This window comes from Natator depressus, chromosome 2 (assembly GCF_965152275.1).
Source record: "Natator depressus isolate rNatDep1 chromosome 2, rNatDep2.hap1, whole genome shotgun sequence".
NCBI classification, from domain to species: domain Eukaryota; kingdom Metazoa; phylum Chordata; order Testudines; family Cheloniidae; genus Natator; species Natator depressus.
Genome location: NC_134235.1, coordinates 106,607,821 through 106,621,920, shown reverse-complemented (window position 1 = coordinate 106,621,920; position 14,100 = coordinate 106,607,821). Strand labels below are relative to the sequence as shown.

At 44.2% G+C, this 14,100-nt stretch overlaps 1 long non-coding RNA gene across 16 annotated transcripts in view; it reads left to right on the top strand.

Annotated features, from left to right (window-relative positions):
* Positions 1-12,585, top strand: part of LOC141982585 (uncharacterized) — a 176,739-nt gene extending 164,154 nt beyond the window's left edge. For 9 of the 16 annotated variants that reach the window (XR_012638134.1, XR_012638144.1, XR_012638143.1 and 6 more), the window contains 3 exons: positions 9,391-9,474; positions 11,082-11,272; positions 12,031-12,582. This is a non-coding gene — a long non-coding RNA (uncharacterized LOC141982585). Of the gene's footprint in view, positions 1-9,390; positions 9,475-11,081; positions 11,273-12,030 lie in introns of all 16 variants that reach the window. The other 7 variants (XR_012638145.1, XR_012638146.1, XR_012638147.1 and 4 more) reach the window with 4 other exon arrangements.
* The last annotated feature ends 1,515 nt before the right edge of the window (positions 12,586-14,100 follow it).

The window sequence follows — 14,100 nt, the reverse complement described above, 5'->3', positions numbered from 1 at the left end:
ATTGTGGCAGCTCATCACTGCATGGAACTATGGTGCGCACATGCCCATGTGGTGGTGGTTGTGAAAAATGTGGGGCTCTCCTGGGAAGTGGTGTTCTCGCTCACAAGACCAACCTTTTACATCCATCCAGGCAACTCCATCCAGGCAAATACTCCCTTCGATGATGGTTTTAGCTACAAGTTGTAAAGCTTCTGTTGGGTAAAATTTCTTTGTAGTGGCTGTGAGAGCAAAAAATAGAAAGATATTTTGAAAAAAATCTTCAAGTTTCAGGAAAATCCAGTATTGTAATTGATGCTGAATGTTGCACGATTTCGGTTTGCATCATTTCTAGGTAGCACAGTTTTTTCTTGCAGAACAGGCTGGGAGCATTCTTTACTGTAAGGAAACATGTAGACATGGGGAAGAGGTAAAGTTCTGTCAAGGATTAGGAACTGGCTAAGGGACAGAAAGCAAAGAGTGGGAATAAAAGGTCAGCTTTTAACATGGCAGGGAGTTCACAGTGGTCTGCCCAATGCTGAGTGTTCCAGGAGGGCAGTGCTGAGGATGAGGCATCTAATCAGCATTTTCAGAAACCCTCTGCATTCATTCAGAAGATGCTGACTTAGTTTTTGGTTCAGATTCTGGTCTCCCATAAGGCTGCTTTATGCCACTCTGGTTTAAGAAAGAGTATGTGCAGGTTTGCTGTATCTTGCACCAGGGACCAAGTTGGTGCCCAGCAGGCCGCGGACTGGGATTGCCAATTTTGGGCACCCCAAAACTGTGCCAGGTGCAGCCTTGCTGGTCCCCACTATCTGTCTCCTTGCATTTATCTGGTGAGCATAACCAAGGGAGCAGGAATGGCAGCAGCTGCTTAAATCTCTTCACAGAAATGGATCACTCCCACTTACTGAGGATGGGTTCTCCAGCAGGGAGCCAGGGGGCATGCTTGCCCATTTTCTCCATGTTGTTTCAAATTAAATTAAAAACAAAAGCTGTCAATAATTAACAAAGCCTGAGATATTTGTAAAGCCAGATTTGTCTAGCTGCTTTTTTAGCAAATCACAATGGATTTCCTGCCAAAATTATTTTTCCCTCCTCTGGAATAAGTGATACACTGTGAAATTAAAAAAAAAATACTGGAAAAAAAATGACGTTCACAAAGGGTTGCAGTTTTCAGTCTTTTCTACTGCCAGAGGGAGATATGCCTTATAAAAGAAAGGGCCTAGTCCTACAATTTATTATGGCTTTGAGTCCCCCTTACTGACTGAGTAATAATAATACCCAACTCTTATCTAGTTCTTTTCATCAATAAGTCTCAAAGCCCTTTACAAATGAATGTGGTATCATTACTCCCATTTTACAGAGGAGGAAACTGAGGCACGGAGAGGTAAAGTGACTTGCTCAAGTCACCAACAAAACCAGGAATAGAGCCTTCAGAGTCCCAGTCCGGAGTTCTATCTACTAGCCAGCGCTGACTTAGTGCCATTGTCTTCAGTGGGACTACTTGTGAGTGTAAGCGTTTGCAGGACCAATCCCTTACATCCATACTTAATGGAGGGCCTGATTCTGCAAAGTGTTGATGGCATCCTAAGAAGTACTGAGCTCCCTCAGCTCTCATAGGCTTTAGTGGGAACTGAGGGCTCTCAGCGCCTCTCAGGAGAATATTGTTGTATTGTAATATTGTATGTTGTAATAATGGGCCCTGTCTCCTTAAACCTTATTGCTTAGCCAGTATGGGTACCTACATTTGTATTCATGTAAACTAAATTTAGTGCCAAATCCACCAGCCCTTCAGTAAAATGCCTTGTCGAGTAATGGATGTTTTGCCTGACTCATGGGTGCATACGTTGTTCTGTAGTTTGTTTGTAATAGCTGATGCACTTGTTATACTAGGAAAGACAGAACACAAGTATTCTCTAAAGCTTGAGCCCTCTCCCTCTGAAATCACTAGGAGTTTTGCCAGAAGAGCAGGATTGTATGTAGTTATGTATTTAATGGAGAAAACATTTCATGATGGCCCCTGATCCAAACTCCATTGAAATCAGTGCGAGGCTTCCCATTGACGTCGATGGGCATTGGATCAGACTATACAAGAGCATTGGCATTGCACAGTTAAGCACTCAAAATTCAGGATATGTTAAAGTTCAGATTGAATGTACAACCTTCACTCTGTCCCTTTGTGTTTTGATAGCATTTAATTACATGATCACATACTAGTTCTCCTATGATGCAATAAAACATGCTACAATGAATCTTAAAGTCACACATATATATTTAACATCTTCTAATTATTTTTCTCTTGTATGCTTACACTAATGTCATTGGCATGGCCTGGTATCTCTTTGTTAATTTAGGATGGAATTTTCCAAAGCACCTAAGTGACTCAGAAGCATCAATCCCTTTGAAAATTAATGTAGTTGCTTTTGGTGCTTTGAAAATCTGACCCTTGGACTTTCTGAAAATCCTGTTTTATATAAACCTCCTAAAACATTTGGATGCCCATCTCCAATTAGAAATTAGTGGCAATTGGCTGTCAACATCCCCTAAGCAGCTTTGAAAATCCCAACCTAAATCCTTTTCTCTCTACGGTATGTATTTTAATAATTGTGTCCTATCACATATAGTTAGTTTTACTAACACAGCCATTGCATGTGTTGTTCCAACACTGCTTCTTTTACCACATTATAAAAATACAACAATGCCTGTGATATCATTACACCTCCTTCACTGATACACCAGTTGCAGCATGCAGATTTCTCAGCACGTTAGATAACCTATATCCAACGTATCAGATGGAATTGACTGGAACTACATCAGCTATTCATTCTCAAGGATTTAGTTTATGACTAACCATGAAAATTGCTATGGAAGAAATTATTTCAATCTGTTGTTTGTTCTTCATCCTCCATCCACTGTGAGGAATTTCTTATTGCTCTCCTGCTGGTTGGCTGCTACGACAGGCAGCACTATCAAATCAAACTGTGCAGTCCCCATACAGTAACAAAGAATTGTTCTGTTAGCCCCAATGGTGACAATTTTAGGAGGTATTTAGATGGGCTGAGTACTATGCTAAAAAGTAGCCAATCTTCACCTCAGCATCCATGTTCAATCTGAATCATGTACATATCTAGTTGCTCATGTATTATTAATATTGACATTGGTGTTTATTATTAATCTGAACCTCTGACAAGAGGATATTTTTCTGCTTCTAGGGGATCCCCCTAATAATATGTTGATGTCACAGGCCTTCCCCTGTTGTACACCTCATATACTTCCTTATATTTCCCATGTACTGTAGGTTCAAGTCCCAACAGCATCCAGCAGATTTGTTTGTGCCATTAGTCACATCCTGTTTATGTCATCGATATTGTCTTTTATTCCTTACCATTTAAACTAGAGGAATCGGACCCCTTTTGTCCGCTTTCTTTTTAATTGTGATGTAATTTGTCGTCTTTAGCATGTTTAATAAAAACATTACAATATGGTTACACTTAGTTGTCAGTTGTATGGGGACAAGGAAAAAATGTAGTGAGGATTTAAAAAAAATTGGTTTACTACTATTAGTGCATTGTTTCATTACTAGGGCCCTACCAAATCACAGCCACGAAAAACACGTCACAGACTGTGAAATCTGGTCTTCCCCTGTGAAATCTGGTCTTTTGCGTGCTTTTACACAAGACTATACAGATTTCATGGGGGAGACCAGAGTTTCTCAAACTGGGGATCCTGACCCAAAAGGGAGTTGCAGGGGGTTAATGATCTGGAGGATGGTGCAATCCACACCATCCTCCAGATCATTAATGAAGATATTGAACAAAACCGGCCCCAGGACCGACCCTTGGGGCACTCCGCTTGATACCTGCTGCCAACTAGACATGGAGCCATTGATCACTACCCGTTGAGCCCAACAATCTAGCCAATTTTCTACCCACCTTATAGTGCATTCATCCAGCCCATACTTCTTTAACTTGCTGACAAGAATACTGTGGGAGACAGTGTCAAAAGCTTTGCTAAAGTCAAGGAACACTATGTCCACTGCTTTCCCTTCATCCACAGAACCAGTTATCTTGTCATAGAAGGCAATTAGATTAGTCAGGCATGACTTGCCCTTGGTGAATCCATGCTGACTGTTCCTGATCACTTTCTTCTCATCTAAGTGCTTCAGAATTGATTCCTTGAGGACCTGCTCCATGATTTTTCCGGGGACTGAGGTGAGGCTGACTGGCCTGTAGTTCCCAGGATCCTCCTTCTTCCCTTTTTTAAAGATGGGCACTACATTAGCCTTTTTCCAGTCATCCGGGACTTCCCCAGGTCGCCATGAGTTTTCAAAGATAATGGACAATGGCTCTGCAATCACATCCGCCAACTCCTTTAGCACTCTCGGATGCAACGCATCCGGCCCCATGGACTTGTGCACGTCCAGCTTTTCTAAATAGTCCCGAACCACTTCTTTCTCCACAGAGGGCTGGTCACCTCCTCCCCATGCTGTGCTGCCCAGTGCAGTAGTCTGGGAGCTGACCTTGTTTGTGAAGACAGAGGCAAAAAAAGCATTGAGTACATTAGCTTTTTCCACACTCTCTGTCACTAGGTTGCCTCCCTCATTCAGTAAGGGCCCCACACTTTCCTTGACTTTCTTCTTGTTGCCAACATACCTGAAGAAACCCTTCTTGTTACTCTTAACATCTCTTGCTAGCTGCAACTCCAGGTGTGATTTGGCCTTCCTTATTTCACTCCTGCATGCCCGAGCAATATTTTTATATTCATCCCTGGTCATTTGTCCAATCTTCCACTTCTTATAAGCTTCTTTTTTGTGTTTAAGATCAGCAAGGATTTCACTGTTAAGCCAAGCTGGCCGCCTGCCATATTTACTATTCTTTCTACACATCGGGATGGTTTGCCCCTGTAACGTCAATAAGGATTCTTTAAAATACAGCCAGCTCTCCTGGACTCCTTTTCCCCTCATGTTATTCTCCAAAGGGATCTTGCCCATCAGTTCCCTGAGGGAGTCAAAGTCTGCTTTTCTGAAGTCCAGGGTCCGTATTCTGCTGCTTTCCTTTCTTCCTTGTGTCAGGATCCTGAACTCGACCATCTCATGGTCACTGCCTCCCAGGTTCCCATCGACTTTTGCTTCCCCTACTAATTCTTCCTGGTTTGTGAGCAGCAGGTCAAGAAGAGCTCTGCCCCTAGTTGGTTCCTCCAGCACTTGCACCAGGAAATTGTCCCCTACATTTTCCAAAGACTTCCTGGATTGTCTGTGCACTGCTGTATTGCTCTCCCAGCAGATATCAGGGTGATTGAAGTCTCCCACGAGAACCACGGCGTGCGATCTAGTAGCTTCTGCGAGTTGCCGGAAGAAAGCCTCATCCACCTCATCCCCCGATCCGGTGGTCTTTTCTTGATGGGATATTAATTTCCCTCTTCTCTGACTGAGCCCAGAGCCTATCTTTACCTCTCTTTACAAACTATCATTCTGCACCCCATTTGCCCACTCCTCATATCTTCTTCTTTCCCCACAAGAAGTGTTGGTAGGAAAGTACTGCTGATCTTGCTGGGAAACTGATAGAATATTCCACTCTCTTCCAAGCAACACTTGTTGAGATGCGGAGCAGTCAGAATACCTGCTGCCATTTACAAACTCGGCCAATAATGTTGCACTCTCTACCTGTACAAGTAGAAATGTAGGACGATGGGAACAGGTCCCCTGAGGATGAATGCTGGGAAATTTGATTTAGCGAGAGAAATCCACTTGCCAAGGGAAAGAATAGGAGGTTGAAGAAATCATTTGCTTTCTGACTGCCCTCGGCCACTTAGGTATACAACAAAGATATTCCTTATTGCTCCTGCCCAGGCACTTTGGAGATATGAGATGGACGATTCCAATCTGGCATCATTCCACTCCAATTACCCACTATTTTTATATAACTTTTTTAAAATTTAAATAGATCAGGAGACTCCTTTTAGTAAGTTGTGTTTGTCTTGGCAAACGCTTTATAACTCTGAAAATCTCAAGCTATTTTAAAAATGAATCCTTAATATGAGCTTCATGTAGCTGCTAACAGAAGAATCAGCCAAATTCATCCCTTGTGTAACTTCAGTGAGTTTCCCCAGGGATGTATATATTTTGTTGGATTTGTCCCACTCATTCTCTTTCCTAAAGACAAAACCAGTAAAGCATGTTTGTATTTTGTTAATGCAATGCATTCCCTGTATATGGTATATATTTAATCCCCCACATTTTTCTTCATTGGTGACCACTTCACATGCTGATTAATATTAATTATTTTCACATTTATATATCTGTACAATTATGAATAATTTCATTTTTAAATGCCATTAAAATAATGTTAAGTTTGCATTGAGACGCACTCAGAAGACTGAAAATTCTACATTTAATTTTGTCCTTTGCCCATCTGCAGCTCCACGTTTTATGTGGGTCTGTTGCAAAACTGGTATATAGCGGTTGTGGCCACTATTCCAGCCCAGCAGCTGGAGTGGAGACTATGGGAGGTGGGGGCAAGAAGGAGGACGATGCAGCAGCCTTATATGCTGTCCCTGGACTGGGGATGGATAGGCAGGATTCGTAAGGAGCACGCTCTTCATTGAATGCAAACATAAGTATATCATACTGCATGTACTGTTCCATCAGTGCATTATTAGGATTCCTCACTGGAGTGATGGTCCATCAGGGATCAGGAAATGTGCAACTTCAAACTGTATACAGAATGAGCACTGGTTCCAAAGGAGTCTTGCCTAATTCTATACAGATCATATTGCACTTGCATCTAAACCTCAAGAGTGAAATTCCACTCAACTTTCTTATGCAAAAACATCCCAGAGAGTAGTTACCAGTGGTTCACAGTTATGCTCGAAGGGCATAACGGTTGGGGTCTTGCAAGGATCAGTTCTGGATCTGGTTCTGTTCAATATCTTCATCAATGATTTAGATAAATGGCATAGAAAGTGCACTTATAGAGTTTGCGGATGATAGCAATCTGGGAGGGGTTGCAAGTGCTTTGGAGGATAGGATTATAATTCAAAATGATCTGGACAAACTGGAGAAATGGTCTGAAGTAAATAGGATGAAATTCAATAAGCACGAATGCAAGACACTTAGAAAGGAACAATCAAATTCCCACATACAAAATGGGAAATGACTGCCTAGGAAGGAGAAGTGCAGAAAGGGATCTGGGAGTCATAGTGGACCACAAGCTAAATATAAGTCAACAATGTAACACTGTAGAAAAAAAGTGAACATCATTCTGGGATGTATTAGCAGGAGTATTGTAAGCAAGACACGAGAAGTAATTCTTCCACTCTACTCTGCACTGATTAGGCCTCAACTGGAGTATTGTGTTCAGTTCTGGGCACCACATTTCAGGAAAGATGTGGACAAACTGGAGAAGGTCCAGAGAAGAGCAATAAAAATGATTAAAGGTCTAGAAAACATGACCTATGAGGGAAGATTGAAAGATTGGGTTTGTTTAGTCTGGAAAAGAGAAGACTGAGAGGGGACATGATAACAGTATTCAAGTACATAAAAGGTTGTTACAAGGAGGAAGGAGAAAAATTGTTGTTCTTAACTCCTGAGGATAGGACAACAAATGATGGACTAAATTGCAGCAAGGGAGGTTTAGGTTGGACATTAGAAAAAACTTCCTAACTGTCAGGGTGGTTAAGCACTGGAATAAATTGCCTAAGGAAGTTGTGGAATCTCCATCATTGGAGATTTTTAAGTGCAGGTTAGGCAAACACCTGTCAGGGTTGTCTAGATAATACTTAGTCCCGCCATGAGTGCAGGGGACTGGACTAGATGACCTCTCGAGGTCCCTTCCAGTCCTATGATTCTATGCACTGGGCAATTTGAACATGAAGAGAGTGTACACGTGCAATGCCAATGAGATGTTGGGCAATCATTAGTTTAAAAAAACCCCTCTTGTTACTGTATAAATGAAAACCTTTGGATACATAGTATTTATATTGGGTTGTTAAAGTTATCTACAAAGACATTAAAAAATGAACTACAAGTATTCACACAACCAAAAGACACAGTTGTGACTAGGGACCATGTATGTGCCAAAGTTCAGATGGAAGCTATTCCCATTGACTTCAATGGATGTTTGATGAGGCCCAAACACTTTTTGGTGGATAGGCAGTTAATGTTTGTTCTGGCTGTAATATTGCTTTTAAATGCTCTGTATTGCAATGCCTGGATACGACACTAACGATCGCACTAGAAACTGTGGGAAGAAAGATATTTTTATGTTCTTGTAACTTGACTAAAAGTATTCCATTTTTAGGTCTGTGGATAACATTAAATGCCAAAACAATAGAAAAGAAGAAGAAATGCATTAGCAGAAAGACAAAAGAAATCTCTATCCAAGAGGACAATTATGTTTTAAAAGAGATTCAAGTTAAGTTTTGGTGAGGGTCAAACTCGGATTTTAGTGCCAGTCACATTACAATGCAGTTCTTATTTGCAGATTTTAGAGGTGCTTATTTCTCTGCACCAAGCTCAAGAGGGATGAGAGAAGGTGAATCATGTTTCCTAGACCTGAACAAAACTGCAGTGCTAAGCCCATTTGGCATATGAGCCCATTAGGCTACACACTGCAGTCACGACTCTCCAATGAAAACATGTTGCTTTCTTCTTGTCTCAGTAGTGACTGTACTTTTCTACCAGGAGGTTTATTTCTGGGTACTCCATTTGTGGTTCTCTAACATCATAAAAGTCCCTTCGGGAACCTACTCCAAAGGACTGCAGCCTACTTTGAATAAAGTTCATCAGGAAGCCTGATGACTCTTGTCTAGGGTTGAAAACTGTGAGGGCTGAATGTTCTCTTTCATCTGTCCAGATCCTCAGCTGATGTTAATTGGTGTCTCTCCACCAGTTTCACACAGATCCCATCATCTGTAGGTTTCAGCAGAACTGGTTTTGGCACACAGAAATTCACCTCAGTTCAACCCCCTTTTTCTTTTTCTCATCCAACCAACACCAGCACTAGGATGAGACCTGGCTTCCTTAGGAGATATTTTAATAAGGTAGCTTCATAAAGTCAGAAACATCACAAGAATAGCTGTTCTCAGAGCATTTTGCCACTGCAGCTTCTGATCAAAACCTAAAAGGGCAGTGTCATACAAAAATGGTCTTAACAATTAAACAAAGTATTTCCAATCTCAAAGAGAGACTACTTCAGTTTGAGTTTGGGGGGATGGTTTGGGTTGGCTCTTATTTGGATGGATTCATCCATTCTGAGTCATGGCATGGATTCTGGCCACAGTGTCCCCTGTGGAAGTGTGTGTCCTATTTTTATTTTGAGGTTATTTTAACTCCCACTTCATATTCTTGTGCTTTCTCATAAGTAGAGTTTATCAGAATATTTACCCTGCTCCTGCTGTTTTGTTCTTTTCCAGTCAGCTACATTTCTGAGGTGCAGCTACATGGAAGAGCGTGGAAATGCCTCCAGAGTAATCTGGCTGACAAGACAAATAGCAAGAGTAAGGAGTGAACACAAACAGGGACGTTTTCAGAGACTGTGCTAGTGAATCAGTCCAATCAGTTGCAGTGGGTGACACATTTGAACAAATTGAAGCTGACACAGTGAACAGTTTGACTGGGGGAAGTATAATTTTGGATTAAGAGTGAGCACTTTTAATCTGTCAGTGGTGGCATTCTTATACTTGTAATTGAAAGAGCACAGCACTGGTTTTGCTCCAGGTGTCAATCATACCCATTCATCCTTTTGATCACTGATCAGTTCACAATCTACTCTGCATGTTTTAATATCCTTCTGCAGGTAATTTCTGTACAATTGCTCTCTATAAATACATCAGAGGGATAAATAGCAGGGAGGGCGAGGAGTTATTTTAAGTGCCAGAGTGGACACAAGAGCAAATGGCTATAAACTGTCCATCAACAAGTTTAGGCTCGAAATCAGATGAAGGTTTCTAACCATCAGAAGAGTGAAGTTCTGGAACAGCCTTCCAAGGGGAGCAGTGTGGGTAAAAACCTAACTGGCTTCGAGACTGGGCTTGATAAGTTTATGGAGGGGATGGTATGATGGGGCTGCCAATAATGGCATGTGACTACCAGTAGCAAAAATCCCCAATGGACAGAGACAGCACAATACATGGGGATGACTGCATTACTACAGAGAATTATTTCCCAGGTATCTGCCTTGTGGGTCTTGCTCACATGCTCAGGGTCTAAGTGATCGCCATATTTGGGGTTGGGAAGGTATTTCCACACAGCACAGATTGGCAGAGACCTTGGGGAGCGGGGGGTGAGAGTTCACCTTCCTCCACAGCATGGGGCAAGGGTCAATTGCAGGTTTAAACTAGTGTAAATGGTAAATTCTCTGTGCCCTGGTCTACACTACGAGTTTAGGTCATATTTAGCAGCGTTAGATTGATTTAACCCTGCACCCATCCACACGACGAAGCCATTTTTTTCGACTTAAAGGGCTCTTAAAATCAATTTCTGTACTCCTCTCCCGATGAGGGGATTAGCACTGAAATCGACCTTGCTGGGTCGAATTCAGGGTAGTGTGGTCGCAATTCGATGGTATTGGCCTCCGGGAGCTATCCCAGAGTGCTCCATTGTGACCGCTCTGGACAGCGCTCTCAACTCAGATGCACTGGCCAGGTAGACAGAAAAAGGCCCGTGAACTTTTGAATCTCACTTCCTGTTTGGCCAGTGTGGCAAGCTGCAGGTGAGTGCAAATCTCATCAGCAGAGGTGCCCATGATGGAGTCCCAGAATCGCCAAAGAGCTCCAGCATGGAACGAATGGGAGGTACGGGATCTGATCGCTGTATGGGGAGACGAATCCGTGCTATCAGAACTCTGTTCCAAAAGACGAAATGCCCAAACATTTGAAAAAAATCTCCAAGGGCATGAAGGACAGAGGCTATAACAGGGACCCGCAGCAGTGCCGCATGAAACTTAAGGAGCTCAGGCAAGCCTACCAAAAAAACAGAGAGGCAAACGGCCGCTCGGGGTCAGAGCCCCAGACATGCCACTTCTATGATGAGCTGCATGCCATTCTAGGGGGTGCAGCCACCACTACCCCACCCCTGTGCTTTGACTCCGATTATCATGCAACAGGGATACACATTTTGGGGACGAGGAAGATGAGGAGGAGGAGAAAGAGGTTGAAGATAGCGCACAGAAAGCAAGCGGAGAAACTGTTTTCCCCGAGAGCCAGAAACTGTTTCTCACCCTGGACCTGGAGCCAGTACCCCCCGAACTCACCCAAGGCGGGCTCCTGGACCCACCAGGCAGAGAAGGGACCTCTGGTGAGTGTACGTTTGTAAATATAATACATGATTTAAAAGCAAGCGTGTTTAATGATTAATTTGCCCTGAAGACTTGGGATGCATTCGCGGCCAGTACAGCTACTGGAAAAGTCTGTTAACGTGTCTGGGGATGGAGCGGAAATCCTCCAGGGACATCTCCATAAAGCTCTCCTGGATGGTCACTCCTCATGGTCACCTGGTTGAAATAGGGTAATATTATTAAGGGGACATTCAGAGGTGGCCATTCCTGCTGGGCTGTGTGCCTGTGGCTGAAAAGAAATAGTCCCTGCTGTTATTCACATGGTGGGGGGAGGGGTGAAGCGATCATCCCAGAGAATTGGGTGTGTGTGTGGGAGTGGGGGGGGGAGTTAGTTGGGTTTGTGCTGCATGTTAACCCGAAAACTGCAGCCCCTCCTTTTAAATGGCCAACCCATTTTAAATGGCCAACCCAACAGGTGCTTGGTATGGGAAAGGAGAGCGCTGCTGTTTGAAACCATTCCCACACGTTATTAAGGTTAAAGAAGCCAAAAGACTGTAGCTTACCATGGCTGCCTGCAAGCCGAATTCTGTTGCCCAGCCCTGCGTGTGTGATCTCTCGCGCCAAACCAGCACGCTCTCAATATAAGAGGCAAAATGTGACCTTGTACCAAAAGCACATGTGCTATGTTAACAGCAAGGTTCAACATGAAAGAGTCTACCCATTGTTCTCTAAAATATGTCTTTTTAAATACTACTCTCCCTTTTTTTCCCTCCCGCAGCTGCAAATGTTTCAGTGCTCACACTATCATCTCCGCCCCAGAGGCTAGAGAAGATTAGAAGGCAAAAAAAAACGCACTCGCGATGAAATGTTCTCTGAGCTCATGCAGTCCTCCGACACTGAAAGATCCCAGCAGAATGCATGGAGGCAAGCAACGTCAGAGTCCAGGAAAGCACAATATGAACGCGAGGACAGGTGGTGGGTTGAAGATGATAGGTGGCGTCAGCTTGTTGACAGAAGGCAGGAAACAATGCTGAGGCTACTGTAGGATCAAAGTATATGCTCCAGCATATGGTTGAGATGCAGGAAAGGCAGGAGCACAGACCGCTGCTACAGCCCCTGTGTAACCAACTGCCCTCCTCCCCAAGTTCCATAGCCTCCTCACCCAGACGCCCAAGAACGCGGTGGGGAGGCCTCTGGCCACCCAGCCACTCCACCCCAGAGGACTGCCCAAGCAACAGAAAGTTGGCATTCAATAAGTTTTAAAGTGCAGTGTGGCCTTGTCCTTCCCTCCTCCCCCACCCCACCTGGTGCTTCCCTCCTCCCCGATCCCTCCTGGGCCACCTTGGCAGTTATCCCCCTATTTGTGTGATGAATTAATAAAGAATGCATGCATTTGAAACAACAATGAATTTATTGCCTCTGCAAGCAGTGATCGAAGAGGGGAGGGGAGGGCGGTTGGCTTACAGGGAAGTAGAGTGAACCAAGGGGGCGGGTTTTCATCAAGGAGAAACAAACAGGACTTTCACACTGTAGCCTGGCCAGTCATGAAACTGGTTTTCAAAGCTTCTCTGATGCGCACTGCGCCCTCCTGTGTTCTTCTAACCACCCTGGTGTCTGGCTGCGTGTAATCAGTGGCCAGGCGATTTGTCTCAACCTCCCACCCTGCCATAAACATCTCCCCCTTACTCTCACAGATATTGTGGAGCGCACAGCAAGCAGTAATAACAATGGGACTATTGGTTTCGCTGAGGTCTAAACGACTATGCACTTTTAAATGTCTAAATGCACATTCTACCACCATTCTGCACTTGCTCAGGCTGTAGTTGAACAGCTCCTGACTACTGTCTAGGCTGCCTGTGTACGGCTTCACATTCAGGGTAGGCTGGGTCCCCAAAGATAACTATAGGCATTTCAACATCCCCAACGGTTATTTTCTAGTCTGGGAAGAAAGTCCTTTGCTGTAGCTGTTGAAACAGACCAGAATTCCTGAAGATGCGAGTGTCATGTACCTTTCCCGGCCATCCCACGTTGATGTTGGTGAAACATCCCTTGTGATCCACCAGTGCTTGCAGCACCATTGAAAAGTACCCCTTTCAGTTTATGTACTCGCTGCCGTGGTGCTCCGGTGCCAAGATAGGGATATGGGTTCCGTCTATGGCCCCACCACAGTTAGGGAATCCCATTGCAGCAGAGCCATCCACTATGACCTGCACATTTCCCAGAGTTACTGCCCTTGATAGCAGCAGTTCAGTGATTGCATTGGCTACTTGTTTCACAGCAACCCCCACAGTAGAATTGCCCACCCCAAATTGATTCCCGACTGACCAGTAGCTGTCTGGTGTTGCAAGCTTCCACAGGGCTATCACCACTCGCTTGTGAACTGTAAGGGCTGCTCTCATCTTGGTATTCTTGCGCTTCAGAGCAGGGGAAAGCAAGTCACAAAGTTCCATGAAAGTGCCCTTACGCATGCGAAAGTTTTGCAGCCACTGGGAATCGTCCCAGTCCTGCAACACTATGTGGTCCCACCAGTCTGTGCTTGTTTCCCGGGCCCAGAATCTGCATTCCATGGCATGAAGCTGCCCCATTACCACCATGATGTCCAAATTGCTGGGGCCCGTACTTTGAGAGAAGTCTGTTTCCATGTCCTCATCACTCTCGTCACCGTGCTGCCGGCACCTCCTTGCCTGCTTTTGCAGGTTCTGGTTCTGCATATACTGCTGGATAACGCTCATAACTGCTGTGGTGATCTGAGCAGGCTCCATGCTTGCCGTGATATGGCGTCTGCAGGAGAGCAGAGTGGCAGCAGAAGCGGCGGGTGGATGACGATGCTGACAGCAATATGGCGCCC